The following is a 15,510-nucleotide window of genomic DNA, read 5'->3' as shown; positions in this document are numbered from 1 at the left end:
TGAAGTGGAAAAAAGAAAAGCATGATCTCACTCTTAACATTTAATAATACTTAGCATCCAAACACACTACGTTTCAAGGCTCTGGATATTATGTACAAACAGAACTTATCTTCATAAGTAAGAATCTTGCCAGCTTTCTGTCACAAGAAAAATTTTGACTCATACCTCCCTGTTCATTCTCTAGTTAGCCAAAACTAGACTAATGGGACTGAAAATATTCATATATTTATCTGACAGAGAAGATATTCTTTTCAGTTAGCCAAAGTGCAATTGAGATATCACAGCTAGAGAAATCAAAAGGTATTTAATTTTACAAAACCATGCATATTTATTTTGGTAACTTTCTTTTTTTAAATACAAAGACGTGGCCAGTAATTCCCAATTTGTTTTATTATTTTTGTTCTATTTAATTTAGACACACTCACAACCACAGCATTTCGACGGCTGGTGCCTTTGAGTATTTGTGACACTTGGCTTGTAAGTTATTTAGTACAGTTTCTGTTAACCTTTGAGAATTCCACAAGGTTGCATGTACTGGTGTGATGATTCTCTGTGAAAAATGAAACAGATAACATTGCAAAGTTCATAAACTCTGGTACAAGATGGAGTCAAAACATGAGGAGTCTTGATGAAGTGAGGACTTTGAGAGGCGAGAGAAAAGGCCTGGTAAAACCTCAGCCATTCCTGTGGAACTCATAAACTGTACAACAGACTCTTTCCACTAGCCATCATCTGTGGGTCTCGGAGAGAAGTCTAAATCAGACTGTATTGACCCATAATGATCTTACATTATACACAAAGATCTTCTTACACCCATATGACCTCTTGTACTCAAAGATAATACTAAGGGCCGGAGCCTTGAGACACACTCTGTGCTCCAAATTGTAACTATGGTTTCCTTCCCATTCTAGGGCAAGTAAATCGTCTCTCTTCTGTCCAATTTCTCTATGAAGCCTTCCAAATGCAATCTCCCAAATACAGAAATTAAATGCTGGTAAGTGCTAGTTTGAACTCAAATCTCTTTATTATCAGTAGTTCATATTTGAGCTAGTGTTCAAAAATCATTTTTTTTACAAATCCCCAATTCTATGAAGGTTTTAGATGTGCAAAGCCAGCCTTAAAATCAGAGTTCACTACTAAATATTAAATAAACAAATCTAAACAAAACATGCTAATCCATTTGCTCATCACAGAAAACGAGACTCTCTCAAGAGCAGTTCTTTCCTCAAAGCATTTGCCACTGTCTCTCACTTGCACACACTGCTTCGCCTCCACAATCAGTCATCTCTCTCTGTTCTTGATTAATTTAGGTGGTAAGCTCTATGGCAGGGGTCCCCAACAGGGTGCCCATGGATGCCATGGCGCCTGCTGGGGCGTCTAAGTGTGTCCGCGTACTGGACGGCGGACAAGCATCTGCTGAAATGCCGCCGACAAGCTGCGTCATACAGAGGTGTTGCCGCTGAAATGCCACCGGTTTTCGGTGGTATTTCAGCGGCAACGCCTCTGGATGATGCAGCTTGTCGGCAGAATTTCAGCAGTGACACCTACTGATGTTGCTGCTTGTCGGCGGAATTTCGGCAGATGCTCGTTCGTCGCCATGGTCCTCCGTGGCTCATCATCTGGCGCCCACCAGATGAAAAAGATTTGGGACCACTGCTCTATGGGATAGAGACCCTGTCCTTTATGTTGCTTGATTTAGGAGGTAAATAATATCAATTTGGATAGTATGAGGTTTAGGTTTGCCAATCTGTTTGCTCAGAAGATAAAAGTTCTTGTCCAGAATCAGGCTCTACAGAATTTACAAAGGACCCTTGGGGGTATGAGAGGAAGCTTACACTGAGACAGATATAGACTTAAAGACTTTTTATTAAGATAAATGAAGTAGTAATTAAATGGTAAAATAATTAGAGTTACAATTGTATTACTGCTATTTAAAAGATACATATGGTATTATATGCTACAAAGCATAGATTAATATACTTACACCCTCTCTTGATAACCTGGTGGTGAGAGAGAGAACCAGCCTCGCCTTTGGTCATTTAGGTTCCTTAATTCTTGAGTGAGAGGTGCAAAGCTTAGAAGAAGCTAGAGCTAAGAGCTATTGACGCTAACTTAGAATTCAGTAACAAACTTAAAACCTAATAAACAAAACTAAGAACAAAAGCTTAGGGAAACCAAGTTTAGAAAGTTTAAGAAAAATAAGTACAGGCTTCCCCTAGCAAGGTGGGTTACCTTTTTTTTTTTTTTTTTTTTTTTTATAGGGCATAGGTGCCTGAAATTTTCTCTTCTATGCCCAGACTTCATTTTTTACCCACAAAAATGTTGGGGAACACTTACTCCATAGGCTAGTATGCTTGTAGATATTGATGACATATACATACATATTAATGACATTAGCTTATAAACACGTTATTTTTGTTTCCTGGTTATTTTGATTCTTTCCTTGTGGTGTACCTGTTAAGTTTGAGGGTACAGACCTGGAAACCCACTATGCCATTCTATCATTATTTATTTATTTAGGTGAAAGGTCTCAGACATATGTATGGGTGTTGATTTTGTTATTTGGGTGAAAGGTTTCAGAAACAGATGCACTAACTTTGCCTTAGCTTAACATACAGGATATGGTGTGTAGGTTGCTTGCATTACAGCCAAACTTACTTTAATATAAATTTATAAAAATAAACCAAATACTTAAACTATACGAAAAGATATATATATGCAAGCAAGCAGGTTAATTCTATAGGTGACATGCCCCTCTTTGAGGGGATGGTCTGCAGCAATGAACCCCGTCACATAGCTACAGATGTAGGTGGTTAAGTATCTGTGGAGATAGTGTTAACACTATTTTCCCTCAGTTAGGGTGGAGGAAGGGTATTATAAAGATGGTATTTTGGACCTGGCACATTTTTGGAGTGGGCACCATGTATACATATTTATTTTTCTTAACGTTTGGTGCTGGTTTAGGTTTCTGCTTGGGCCTGTTGGATTTATACTACAGGCATCCTAAAACAAGGAAATAAATTTCAATTACAATTCCTTGGATAATAACCCATTCTTTTCATTCAAAATTTTCCCCGGCAGTTGCTGCAGGCTTATTACCCTTATTTATTAACTAGGTAATAGTTTGTTTGGCTTTGTCCATATCGTTAGTAATTTGTATGAGGTGCGGAGGTTTTACGAGCCAATAATGACTTTCACTGAAACCCTACCTGGGGGTACATAGACAAGAAAGGTGGGTGTACTTTCGATAGTTAAATCCTGATAGGCTGAGTCGGACTGGATAGTGGGAACAGGGGATATAGCTTGATTCCCTATTAAAGTGGGTTGCTTTGGAGTAAAACAAAAATTTGGCTCTGTGAAGGACTCTCTAAGGGACCATATTGGTATGTTTTTTGACTGGTAACCATGCAAAACTGGCTATTTCCAACATAGGTGACCCTTTTCATTGGAGTTTTTCACTTGGTCAGCCTTACCAAGCATGACAATGATGAATTTTGTAATTTTTTTCCCTGCAGTTCACACAAAACGGTGTCTGTTTAAATACATTACACCTACAGATATACTGAGGTCCTTTTTTAGAGCAACAGGCCATTTGTGGTACTTTTCAGGTCTGAGTTGGAGTGTGATAGACCACCAAGGGAGGTGCATTAATGCATTCCCTATAGATGTCGCCTTTTAAGTGACCTATAGAATGGCCAGCTATCAATTCCCTGTACACATTCTTGTTTGGGTTTAATGAGACTGTGAATGAGACATACAAGGATCATGCCATTATACAATTTTTAGAAAGAGAACAACCGTTTCGGTAGGGCTGAGGTGTCATATTTCATTTTTTTTAATAACACCCTCTGATAAATGCTGGCATGAATTCAAACATTTGGATTGGGTTTTTTTCGGCCTTTGAAAACATTTGGGACAGTATCAACTTAACAGTTGCTTATTTTTAATTAGGTTAGGAACCTTTTACAATCTTAAGGATTGTAATGTATTAGTGATTACACTGCTCTACAGCCAAAATGCTTCTGAAATAAATGTAGTCCAACTTTACTAATTCTGGGTCACTGAGAACGAAAATGATGCTTAAAATTGTTGATTGGCTCTAGTTTTCAAGATATGCTATTGGGTCAGTATATACGACCCTTGACTTGGGAATGGTGGAGGATAAGTGAGTTATAAAGGGAAGGGATCTCAAATTAAACCAGAAATGACTAAAATACATCTTTGACTGGATCTATGAATAAATCTATGACTGGGTTTGGACAGTACTTGCTTTTTAGGCAAAACAATGAATGATGCAATTTGAAGCTGGTATTGCGTCATACATGACATGAATTGCATCCTGTTATTCCTAGAAGTCGTGGATGATGCAATTATAACGAAGCTTACATCACTCTGCTGAACAAATTGCCCTAGATCAGCTCTAGAAATCACACAGTGTCGTGCTCTCTTGTCAGTGTTTGATTTTGCAAAGGGACACATTTCTGTTTAGCCAAAGTGAGCAGAGATGCCTTGTACTTGTGTGAACAGTGCAGATAACTTCTGCTATGTTTGTGGTGAAATGACTTTTGCATCACAAAAGCGCAGTCTAACCACTATGGTTAAGAAAGCCTATCACCTTTATTTTGGCTGCAAAATTGGAGATCAGGACAAGAGGTGGGCCCCACACATATGCTGCAACGTTTGTGCAACAAATCTTCGCCAGTGGTTGAACAGGAAATCTATGCCTTTTGCAGTGCCAATGATTTGGAGAGAGCCCACAGATCATACCAGCAATTGTTACTTCTGCGTGGTGCCTCCAGTTGGGAAAGGTGTGTCAAAGAAGAAAAAGTGGACTGTGCATTATCCGAACATTCCATCAGCTATACGCCTAGTACCCCACGGAGAAGGACTGCCGGTTCCTGATGCACCAGAATCATTCTCACTTGAGTCAGATGAGGAAGAGGATGAAACTTCTGGTCCTGAACCATCAATGTCACAGGACCCACATTTTCTCCCATCCTCCTCCTCTGAACCACACCTCATAACACAAGGTGAACTGAATGATCTTGTCAGGGATTTGGAACAACCCAAGAGTAAGGCAGAGCTGTTGGGCTCCAGACTACAGGAGTGGAATCTCCTGGCAGGCTATCAGGGCAAATGGAGCCCATCAATGCTTGCAGACTATTGCGGGACAGTGACAAGAGATGCTCCATTTAATGAATACAAGAGACAAGCCAAGAAGCGCCGAGTAGACACTGAATAGGACTAAACTATGTACATAATAGTTTTTTGCCTTTTGTTTCATAATAAATTTTATTTATAGAACCCTTTTGCTGATTTTTAAAGTGTTACATAAACAGGACAGGTGAAATATTATCATGTAAAACAACCATAAACACATGAAAAGACCTAGGTTTACAATTTATGATTAAAATTCTACTATCTACACAATATACAAAGACGTAAAATGTAAAAACTTAAATATCTTAGAAACAGTAGCCAGTTGTTTTAATTGTCATATTTGAATTCACATCAAAATACATAATAAATATCACATTTTATCTCTGAAGCAGGCGACTTCTCAAAAATTGTAGACCAGTGTTACATTTACAACGCATCTCCAATATGCAGAGCATTTTTTTTAAATTTGATTCCTGTGCTGATTATTGTTTAAAGCAATTAGCTGATTAATTTTACATTGGGTCTTATTAAATAGTTGGGCTATGTCATGCATGTTATAAACAGTAAATTGCTTTTTCTGTGGCAATCCCTTTATTTCCTGTAATACTGAATTGACTACTTGGTTGGCTTCCTTTTGTAACACATAATTTATATGTTTGTGAATTTTTTACATATTCGCATGGTTTCAAATTGACACTTCTGAACCAAATAGTTCTGTTCGGGATCCTAAACTTTCAAAAAGTTTTAAGCTACGCTTTCTTCTCAAGGTATATGGTTTATGAATTTTATTACCCATCCCCAACAGAACAATATTCTGCACTTGCTGTTAATACACTGCAATCCTATCCACAAGTTGTACTGAGAAAAAGGAAGCCACTTTGGTATGCTGACAATAGCTAAATTTTTCTAGATACTAATTAGACAAATTTAACACTACAGGAGTACACATAAACCAAACCTGATTAATTACTTTCCCTATTATTGGCGTTGTGGTGAGACCACTAGCAGGTTCTGAGTTATTCATTGGACAAGTTATATTATTTAATATTGGACTGTTCTAATTATAGTTAATAATTGGATTTCGAACCTTATGTATAAATTTTACATTTAGTACATATTTTTTGCTTTTTGATTTGGTTTGAAAAGTAGCTATAATGAGCACTTTATATTGTTTTTTATTCGTATATTTAAGTTTATGTAAGCTTAAACTTCTGCGCTCCCCTGTTATCAGATTATTACAAATGGCTTTGTTTTTTTAGGTTTTATAAGACATTTCGTGTTTTAGAGAAGTTGAATTTGTTGGTGAGGAGGTATAGGTTTTACATCCTTCCTCCTTTGATTTATTATTTAAGGGCCAAATTTTTTTCCAGCCACTGGATGGCAACAAGATTACTCTAACCACCTGATATTTAAAGGTGGCATCTTTCCCTTTAATTTCCTTAACCTGGTGGATAGGACTGTATTAAGGTGACAAAATACAGGGTCAATTGCTTAAAAGAATATTGAATAAACAGCCTTATTCAAAAAGAATACAAATCAAAGCACTCCAGCACTTATATTCATGCAAATACCAAAGAAAAGAAACCATATAACTTACTATCTGATCTCTTTGTCCTTACACTTAGAAACAAAAGATTAGAAAGCAGAACTACTTCTCCAAAGCTCAGAGAAAGCAGGCAGACAGAAAACAAAGACTTAGACACAAACTTCCCTCCACCCAGAGTTGAAAAAATCCGGTTTCCTGATTGGTCCTCTGGTCAGGTGCTTCAGGTGAAAGAGACATTAACCCTTAGCTATCTGTTTATGACAGCTGCTTATATTTTTTTGTACAAAGGATTTACTGTTAGTGACTCTTTTTTTGTTTGTTTGTTTTGGATTACTTTCACTGTGTTTTTATTTGATTTTTGCATTTTTTTTAAATCCGGTATGTTAGCCTAAACAACTTCAGTAGTGGCAATAGGGCATTTGGGACTAGGGGTAGTAACAGAATATTTCTGATTTTTTTTTTTTTTTTTTAGAATTTTCCTGATTGGGCTTTTTTGGGGGTTAATTTATTAGTCTTTCCATTTTTTTTCCATTTTTTGTAGCACAGGGTTCTAATTTTTAGTGAGCTTTTATTTTTATTTACTTTAATTGGACACCCTAGAACAATGATTGTTTCTGCGAACTAGTGGATGTATTTAACCAGCGATGCATACCTGACAGGTGAGCCATCAGAAGATGTGAACACATTTGTTTCCCAACGTGGTAGAAACTTTGTGAGAGAACTGCATACCCATGTGGAGTCTGAAAACAGACAGATACTTTGGTATGTGGTGGTGCTGGAGAACTGCACAAAGTACTCCAACACACAAGCCACCGCTGCTAATTTAGCATATTGAGCCAAATGTGGAATGCATGACTATGCCGTCTTCCAAGGTTCTTCTTTTTTCTCAGGAGGAACTGCACAGCTTCCAAATCTTATATAAGGTTGCCTTGATGGTAATAACTAGAACTATTAGCAAAGAAAAGATACCTTTAACGGAATCTGTTTCCTGGATTAATGGTCGGAAAAGCTTTTGTTTTTCCTCCCCCCTTAGTTTTAATTGATTTAAGATTGGGATATACATGCGGCTTCCCTTGGTACCGTAGGGAAGTTGGTAACAAAGATGATGTTCTAACAGGTTTTACTGCAATATTTTTTTCTTGCAGCAGCAATGCCCAGTGGGCTAGGCGAGCATTTGAGACTTGCCCATCTTTTACTCTATTGGACAGTAAGAACCGAAGGGGAGTATGCGATGAGTGTAATATGATCGAGCTGAAGCCAATCAGAAAAGAAAAGTGTTGTATGACCCAACTGGTGGCCAATAGGTACTTTTTACAATTGTCATACTTAAGTTTAATTGATGACATTAAACATGAGGTATAGACCACAGGTTTGATTTTTCTATGTTCTTTTTTTTGTGAAGCCACAGCCGCTAACGCATTAACACTCACTGTTAGCTCAGATGATAGAGTATCTTAGGATATAGAGTGATCAACACCAGGGCCTTGACAATGGCCTGTTTTAGCTGGGATACGGCTTCCATGTGTTGCTCAGTCCATTTCCACTGAACATGTTTTTTTTAAGACAGTTGATACAAGGGACCTGCAATGGAAACAAAATTGGGAATGAAATCCCTGTGGTACCCAGTTAAAAGGATTTTAAAGCCGCTGGGTCCTGTGGTAAAGGCAATGTTTGGATTACATTCACTTTTTGTTGTGCTGGGGTTCTACTCCATTTTGTCAGGGTGAGGCCTAAGAAAGAGACACGGTTGGCCATTAGCTGTGCCTTGGCCGGACTGCATTTTAGCCCTGCTTTAGGATCTACAGGAGCTTTTCAAATGCTTCTTTTTGGTCCATGCTGCCAAACAAAGGTTATTTACGTATTGAAACAGAACAGTTGGTTTAGAAAATTGCAACAGTACCCACCTTATTTGCGCATTGAATAAAGCTGGAGAATTTGTATACCCCTGGGTTAAACGTGTCCAGGAATATTGGACCCCCCTGGAAACTAAATGCAAAGCAGTGCTGTGAAATGCAGGCCAATGGTAATGTCCAAAAGCTGTTACTGATGTTAAGGACAGTAAACCATACAGCCTCTGGATTAAAGGACTTGATTAGATCTGGCATCTTGGCCACTGTAGAGGCACAAGTGGGTGTGACCTGATTCAGGCATTTGTAATTAATTGCGAGATGTCAAGAACCATTTGAGTTTTTTACAGGTCAAATAGAGGAACTGGCAGTGGAAGTACATTTACGTAGTACTCCCTGTGTCAGTAAAGACTTGATAGTCTTTCCTATGTATGGGTTTGGATAGTTTGGTGTCATAAACAGATAGCTAAGGGTTAATGTCTCTTTCACCTGAAGCACCTGACCAGAGGACCAATCAGGAAACCGGATTTTTTCAACTTTGGGTGGAGGGAATTTTGTGTCTGAGGTTTTTGTTTTCTGTCTGGCTGCTTTCTCTGAGCTTTGGAGAAGTAGTCTCTGCTTTCTAATCTTCTGTTTCTAAGTGTAAGGACAAAGAGATCAGATAGTAAGTTATATGGTTTCTTTTCTTTGGTATTTGCATGAATATAAGTGCTGGAGTGCTTTGATTTGTATTCTTTTTGAATAAGGCTGTTTATTCATATTTCTTTTAAGCAATCGACCCTGTATTTTGTCACCTTAATACAGAGAAACCATTTGTATGTATTTTTTCTTCCTTTTTATATAAAGCTTTCTTGTTGAGACCTGTTGGAGTTTTCTTTTCTGGGAAATTTCAGGGAAATTGAGTCTGTACTCACCAGGGAATTGGTGGGAGGAAGAAATCAGGGGGAGATCTGTGTGTGTTGGATTTGCTAGCCTGATTTTGCATTCCCTCTGGGTGAAGAGGAAAGTGCTTTTGTTTCCAGGACCGGGAACGGAGAGGGGGAGTCACTCTGTTTGGATTCACAGAGCTTGTGTCTGTGTATCTCTCCAGGAGCACCTGGAGGGGGGAAGGGAAAAAGGATTATTTCCCTTTGTTGTGAGACTCAAGGGATTTGGGTCTTGGGGTCCCCAGGGAAGGTTTTACAGGGGGACCAGAGTGCCCCAAAACACTAATTTTTTGGGTGGTGGCAGCAAGTACCAGGTCCAAGCTGGTAACTAAGCTTGGAGGTTTTCATGCTAACCCCCATATTTTGGACGCTAAGGTCCAAATCTGGGACTAAGTTATGACATTTGGGTAAGGATATTGTTTTGGGGCTGATATCTCCCCTTCTTCCGCAACAATAGTGACTGCCATACATCCACAATTATGTTTGCATTTAGCAAAGGCATCCACATACTTGCCAAGTAAAGCCTGTAACTCAGGTTGGTCTGCATGATTAGTTACTATTTTGTTCAAATTATTCCCTCAAGTTCAGAGTTCCCCACTGGAGACACCATGCCACATTCAGGTATGATAACTGGTGAGTTATCCTTTGCCTGTTATACAGTAAGACACAACAATTGGTTAACCAAATTAAGAACACATTCCTGTTTGTATAGGAAATTAGTTCCTAATAGGCAATTTCCCGGGTTTCCTAAGTTCATTAACGCAAAGGTATGAACCTTTCTTAGGTGACCTATCTGTACTTTAACAGGTTTAGAAAGTGTGGTGGTAACTTGATTGCTTGCAAAAGCTGAAAGTGTTTTTGTATGCCCTGATGACAGAGAAGAGGATCTAGGATCCTTGACATGTATAATCCTAATTGCTGCCCCAGTATTTATAATAAAATTCCTGTGGAGGCCCCCTATCACTGCAGATACTGTGGGTTTCCTGCTTGCATCCCAGCCTGAAGGGGCTATGACTACGCTTGGGGCTGGATGGCATTATGCTGAGTAACTGTTGAGCATGCAGACAAATAATCTATGGGTTTTCCTTCTATCTCTTCAGAGACAGCCAACTCTGGAGGAGGAGAGGCTGTCCACCAGAGAGAAGGAACTGGGTCAACAGAGAGCACTGGACGGTTTGAGGGTGCTGGGCCTTGGCCTTCCGTTATTAGCTCATTCACACGTGCTCGGAGTTCCCAGATATTCCATTATTGAGCCTTAACCATTTGCTGCAGTGTCTTAAAGCTTATTACAACTGAGTCCTCATTTCTGTGGGGAGGTGGTGACTTGGATCTCTGCAGGCGTGAATTGTTTTGGGCGACATCTGAAAAGAAAGGAACACAATCCCGGGCCACTACATGGAGTACAAACACATAACCCTGTCAAGCGGCACGCCCATTTGAAGGGCCAGTATAATGATGTGGGTTAAGGTCATTCTGCCAACACTGGTACCTAGGGAATTTAGGAACACTGCAGCCTAACCCTGGGGGCCCCTTAATCCTCACAGTGGAATTAGCTCATGGTTCCTGAAGTATTGCAACAGGGGCTTCACAGCGACCTATTTTAGGGCCTCCCTGAGAATATGCCTTGGCCAGTAAGGCTAATGCCTCCTTTAAAGAAGTTCTATTATTTATATGCATGTTAACCTTTTCCTGCAAATGGGGAAGAGAGTTATTGATCAACAAACTAATGTATGATGGCTCATTTGTTTTCTCTTTTGTGTGACTGTGCCATGCTGCACTTAACCGCAGGTGAAATTGACGTGGGGACTTACTAAGTTTCTGCTTTAGGTTAGAAAGGATGGCCACTCCAGCTTGCCCCAGATGCTGATTATGTTTTAATAGGGCCACTGTGTCTTTAAAAGATCTCTTTCCTACCCTAAATTCAGGTGGCAAAGTACTGTATAATGCTTGATTCACTGTGAGCTGAAAGATTTTAACCCAGTCTTTCCTTGGTAAGCCAAACACTTTTGCTGTTTCTTGTACACATTGTGCATGCATTGCAACCGAAGAATCTGTCATCATTCCTACTGCTTAGCTACCAGATCTAGGGTCTTAATATTTGTAACAGGCAATTAGAATTAGAATCTGAGGATTCTCTTTCCAGATTGGGATCTGGGCATTTGTTTGAGCTTGAATTTATAATTTTTATGTTTTGACTTCTTCTACCCAAATTTACATTTTTCTTATTAGAGCTATTAGAACTTCTCTCTCGAAATAATCCTGGATGAGCAGGATAACTTTCCATAAATGCTTTACGTCTTACACTTAAAGCATTTCCACACTGACACCGGACATTTTTCAGTCCATTAAGATCTGGTGCAACAGGGTGTTTTACCAGTACACCAGGTGATACCAGCATATACCAAGGCGTGTCGAGGGTCCACAAAATTCTAGGGACCTGGGCAATGTTGATGATTGAGTGAACACTTATTGGCATTTTGGGAAAAGGGGCTGAGTCTTCTGATTTATACGGTGCCAATGTAACATTGGGTGGAGGAGTAGGAACTGCATTCATTGGTTGTTATATCTCTCTCTGTTGTAACCTAGAGATTACTACATCCCAGGCACTAGCTACTTGTGTCACTTGTGACACTGCATTTTTTAGTCCCTGAACAATTACAGTTCCTCTTTAATATCAAGGGTGCACACAAACAGAGGAGAGGATATCTCCTTCCCCTTTGCTCGTTTTATTCTTTACATCACTAGTTGCCTCCTCTATGATGACACTTAATTCCACCTTCTGTGATGCCATCCTGGGTCTTCCTTTTCCTATCTGCAGACTGCTAGTAGCTTCTGCACTGCTAACTTCCTCTTTTCACTCTTCCTATGGCTCCTGAGATTTAATCTCCAACTTCGCTTCTAAAGGTACTGTATTAGCCTGAACTATTTCGCCCTCTTTCTAGTAATTTGCCCTGCAGGTTTCTCTGTGTCCATCGATTCCACCACGCCAATAGGGATGGGAACCGATTCTTTGTTCTCTAACACATCTCCTATAATCATCTCCCTCACCCACATCTATGGTTTTATATAAATATAATCTAGATAAAAAAGTAGCAAACAACTATCTACATCAATTTTTCACACATAAAAGTTGTTTAAAGCAACAAAAGAAATTCCAAAACAAGAGCTTAATTAAAACAGAGTTACAGCTGCACATAGACTATATATTTACAACATTATTAAAGACTGGGCAATTAACAAAACAGGAGGGCTCCCTTAAGAGAAAGCTCCTATATTCTGGGTTTACTAAACCCAGGTCCCAAAAGTGTTTGTATCTTCAATCAAAGCCCAGCAGCATGTACAAGTTACCTTCTCTCCTGTGAAGGCTCCTACTGAACTCTTCTCTGTATAACTAATGATGATTCCTTCTCTATGGAGTCCCATAAGGTTCACCTGTAAGCTTTATTTTCCCTACCATCCTTTCTTTTTACTGTATCTTTAACACTTGCTTTTATTGCAAAGATACTCAACAGAACATCACCATCACCTAACACAGGGGTTTCTCAAACTGGAGGTCATAACGAGGTTATTATGGGGGGGGTCATGAACTGTCAGCCTGCACCCCAAACCCCGCTTTGCATCCAGTATTTATAATGGTGTTAAATCTATAAAAAAGTGTTTTTACTTTATAAGGGGGCGGGTCACACTCAGAGGCTTGCCGTGTGAAAGTCATCACCAGTACAAAAGTTTGAGAGCCACTGACCTAACACCTTTAATGACTCCTCCACTTTCCACCTGTGTTTATCCTGTAACTCGTCAATTTATGGCTTAGTATCAGGTTCATGCACTTAAATATCTTCAAAATTAATTGCTTCTCTTGAACAAGAGAAACAACAATCAACATCCAACTCCATCTTTCTTCTCTCTCTCCCTCTGAATCAGAGTGCTTTCACCATGTGTATTTCTGTCATCCCTGATCCTGAAATTTCTCCCTTTTCCCATATTTCCTGTGGTGTGCAAAGCTGCCTATCATCACTTCTGCAACACTGCCCAAGAAATTTGTTGTTTGCAGTGTCGTTGTAGCCATGATGGTCCCAGGATGACACACACACACAAGGGGGAAGTCAGATAATATCTTTGACTGGACCAACTTCTGTTGGTGGACCTTTACAGAACTCTTTTTCAAGTCTGAAGAGGGAAATAAGAACATTCAGACTAAATACCAGGTGGTGTGGCACAGACCATTAAGCATAAGGGGTTCACACATGTTGTAGGACTTAAAATGCAGTGGACAGTTAACACTTCTGCAGTCATGACAATGGAGGGTCAGTGGGTAGCTGGGTGTGTTATAAGTTGCCAGAGTGTCTGTGAAGTCTATCCTTTTTAGTGACCAGCATAGTTATGAATTTAAGTTCCCAGGCTCATCTTTTTGAAGGTTTTGTGCAGTTTTCCTTAAAGGATGAGAGGTCAGATATGGAGTGATTGTTTTGCAAAAAGTGTTCACCTACAGATGATGGAAAAAGGTTGTTGGGTTTTTTTTCCCTCTATGTGAGCAACTGAAATCCTCAGAACCATGCCTTTATCACTGCTCACCTTTGCTATTTTAACTACATTCCCTATAGCTACCCCAAGTTCCACATCACTGTTCATCAAGTTCTCCACAAAACAGCTCCAGTCTACCATACAGACCATATTTGTCTATCCCCTCCAAGTTCACTACATGCACACCTGTTTTAAGACACAGGCATCTTGTCTATGTTGGTGCAGGAACCTGCTCTCTACATCTCTTGAAAACTGAAACAGCTTTCCTAGGTCTTGATCTCTCATGGGCTATTTTCATATCAGATGTACATTATTTCTCCCTTCATCGCTTAAGTTCTCATCTCTAATTTTTAAATTGTATTTTGTAACCATTTAACTCCAACATATTTATTAGGGTGATAGTTTGTACAAGAGACTATGTTACATTTATCAGTGCTGATTTTTAACAAAAGTTAATTAAAAATACTGTATTTCTACCAATAACCCAAACTTGTCTAAGTATTGCATGAAATTATAAACTGAAGTGTTTTAATAATGCCATGTGCATTATCAACCTGCATATCCCACAAGATGCAACACCAGCTTAAAATACAACATTCGTGATTCAAAATAATGGGTCTCACCAACAGTACAAAATGTAAGATAGTCTGTAATATTTCCAGCACAAGCGAACTCCACTTTGGGCAAAGTGCTCCCACTACAAAGTGTATTTGCCTAATTTATACACTGAGAAGTATCTGCTCGAAAAGTCAGTTACACCTTATAAACATAAACTGAGTCCTCTACCCACCATTCTAATCTCATTACAGCTACAGACTTCATTTCTTCCTCTGAGGCCACAACTCACCTTCCACCCAAGGGATAAGAGTGGGGGGTGGGCGAGGGATCGGATAGCAGCCTTCAACTACTTGAACGGGGGTTCAAAGAGGATGGAGTTAGGCTGTTCTCAGTTGTGGCAGATGACAGAACAAGAACCAATGGCCTCAAATTGCAATGGGGAAGGTTGGATACTAGGAAAAACTATTTCACTATGAGGGCGGTGAAGCACTGGAATGGGTTACCTAGGGAGATGATGAAATCTCCATCCTTACAGGTTTTTAAGGCCCAGCTTGACAAAGCCCTGGCTGGGATGATTCCAACCCCATTCTTCCATGGCTCTACAGTCACAAGCATATAGAAGACACGCATCCTCGCGGCGGCTGGGTGCTGCTCCTTGTACGTCTACACGGCTCTAGCGCTATAAACACACGCGCAACAATCTCTCTTCGGGAACCAAGGCTCAAACACCCGTGAAAACAACAGCGTCAACCAATGCGGGACCCCCGCCCTACCCAGGGCAGCGAGCGCGCGCGAGACCCCCCACCTCACGACAGCGCGCCAGCGAAGCCCCCCCGACCCCTTCCCTCATTCATTCCCTCTGCTCCCTCCGCCCCGCGAGCGGTTCCCCTCCCGCTGCACCTGCCGGCCCCAGCCGCCAAACCCCCAGGCGAGGCCGCGCCGGTGCCCACCA

General features: G+C 40.1%; 1 protein-coding gene across 3 annotated transcripts in view; it reads right to left on the bottom strand.

The window, feature by feature from the left end:
- TTC7B (tetratricopeptide repeat domain 7B) overlaps positions 1–15,510 on the bottom strand; it is a 352,148-nt gene that overhangs the window by 336,385 nt on the left and 253 nt on the right. The window contains exon 2 of one of the 3 annotated variants that reach the window (XM_030558928.1): positions 8,137–8,287. The exons of the other annotated variants lie outside the window; for them this stretch is intronic. The gene's annotated coding sequence lies outside the window, so the exon portion shown is untranslated. The remainder of the gene's footprint in view (positions 1–8,136; positions 8,288–15,510) is intronic. 3 annotated transcript variants of the gene reach the window in all.

Source organism: Gopherus evgoodei, chromosome 4 (assembly GCF_007399415.2).
Source record: "Gopherus evgoodei ecotype Sinaloan lineage chromosome 4, rGopEvg1_v1.p, whole genome shotgun sequence".
NCBI classification, from domain to species: Eukaryota; Metazoa; Chordata; order Testudines; family Testudinidae; genus Gopherus; species Gopherus evgoodei.
This window is presented reverse-complemented; position numbering and strand designations above follow the sequence as displayed.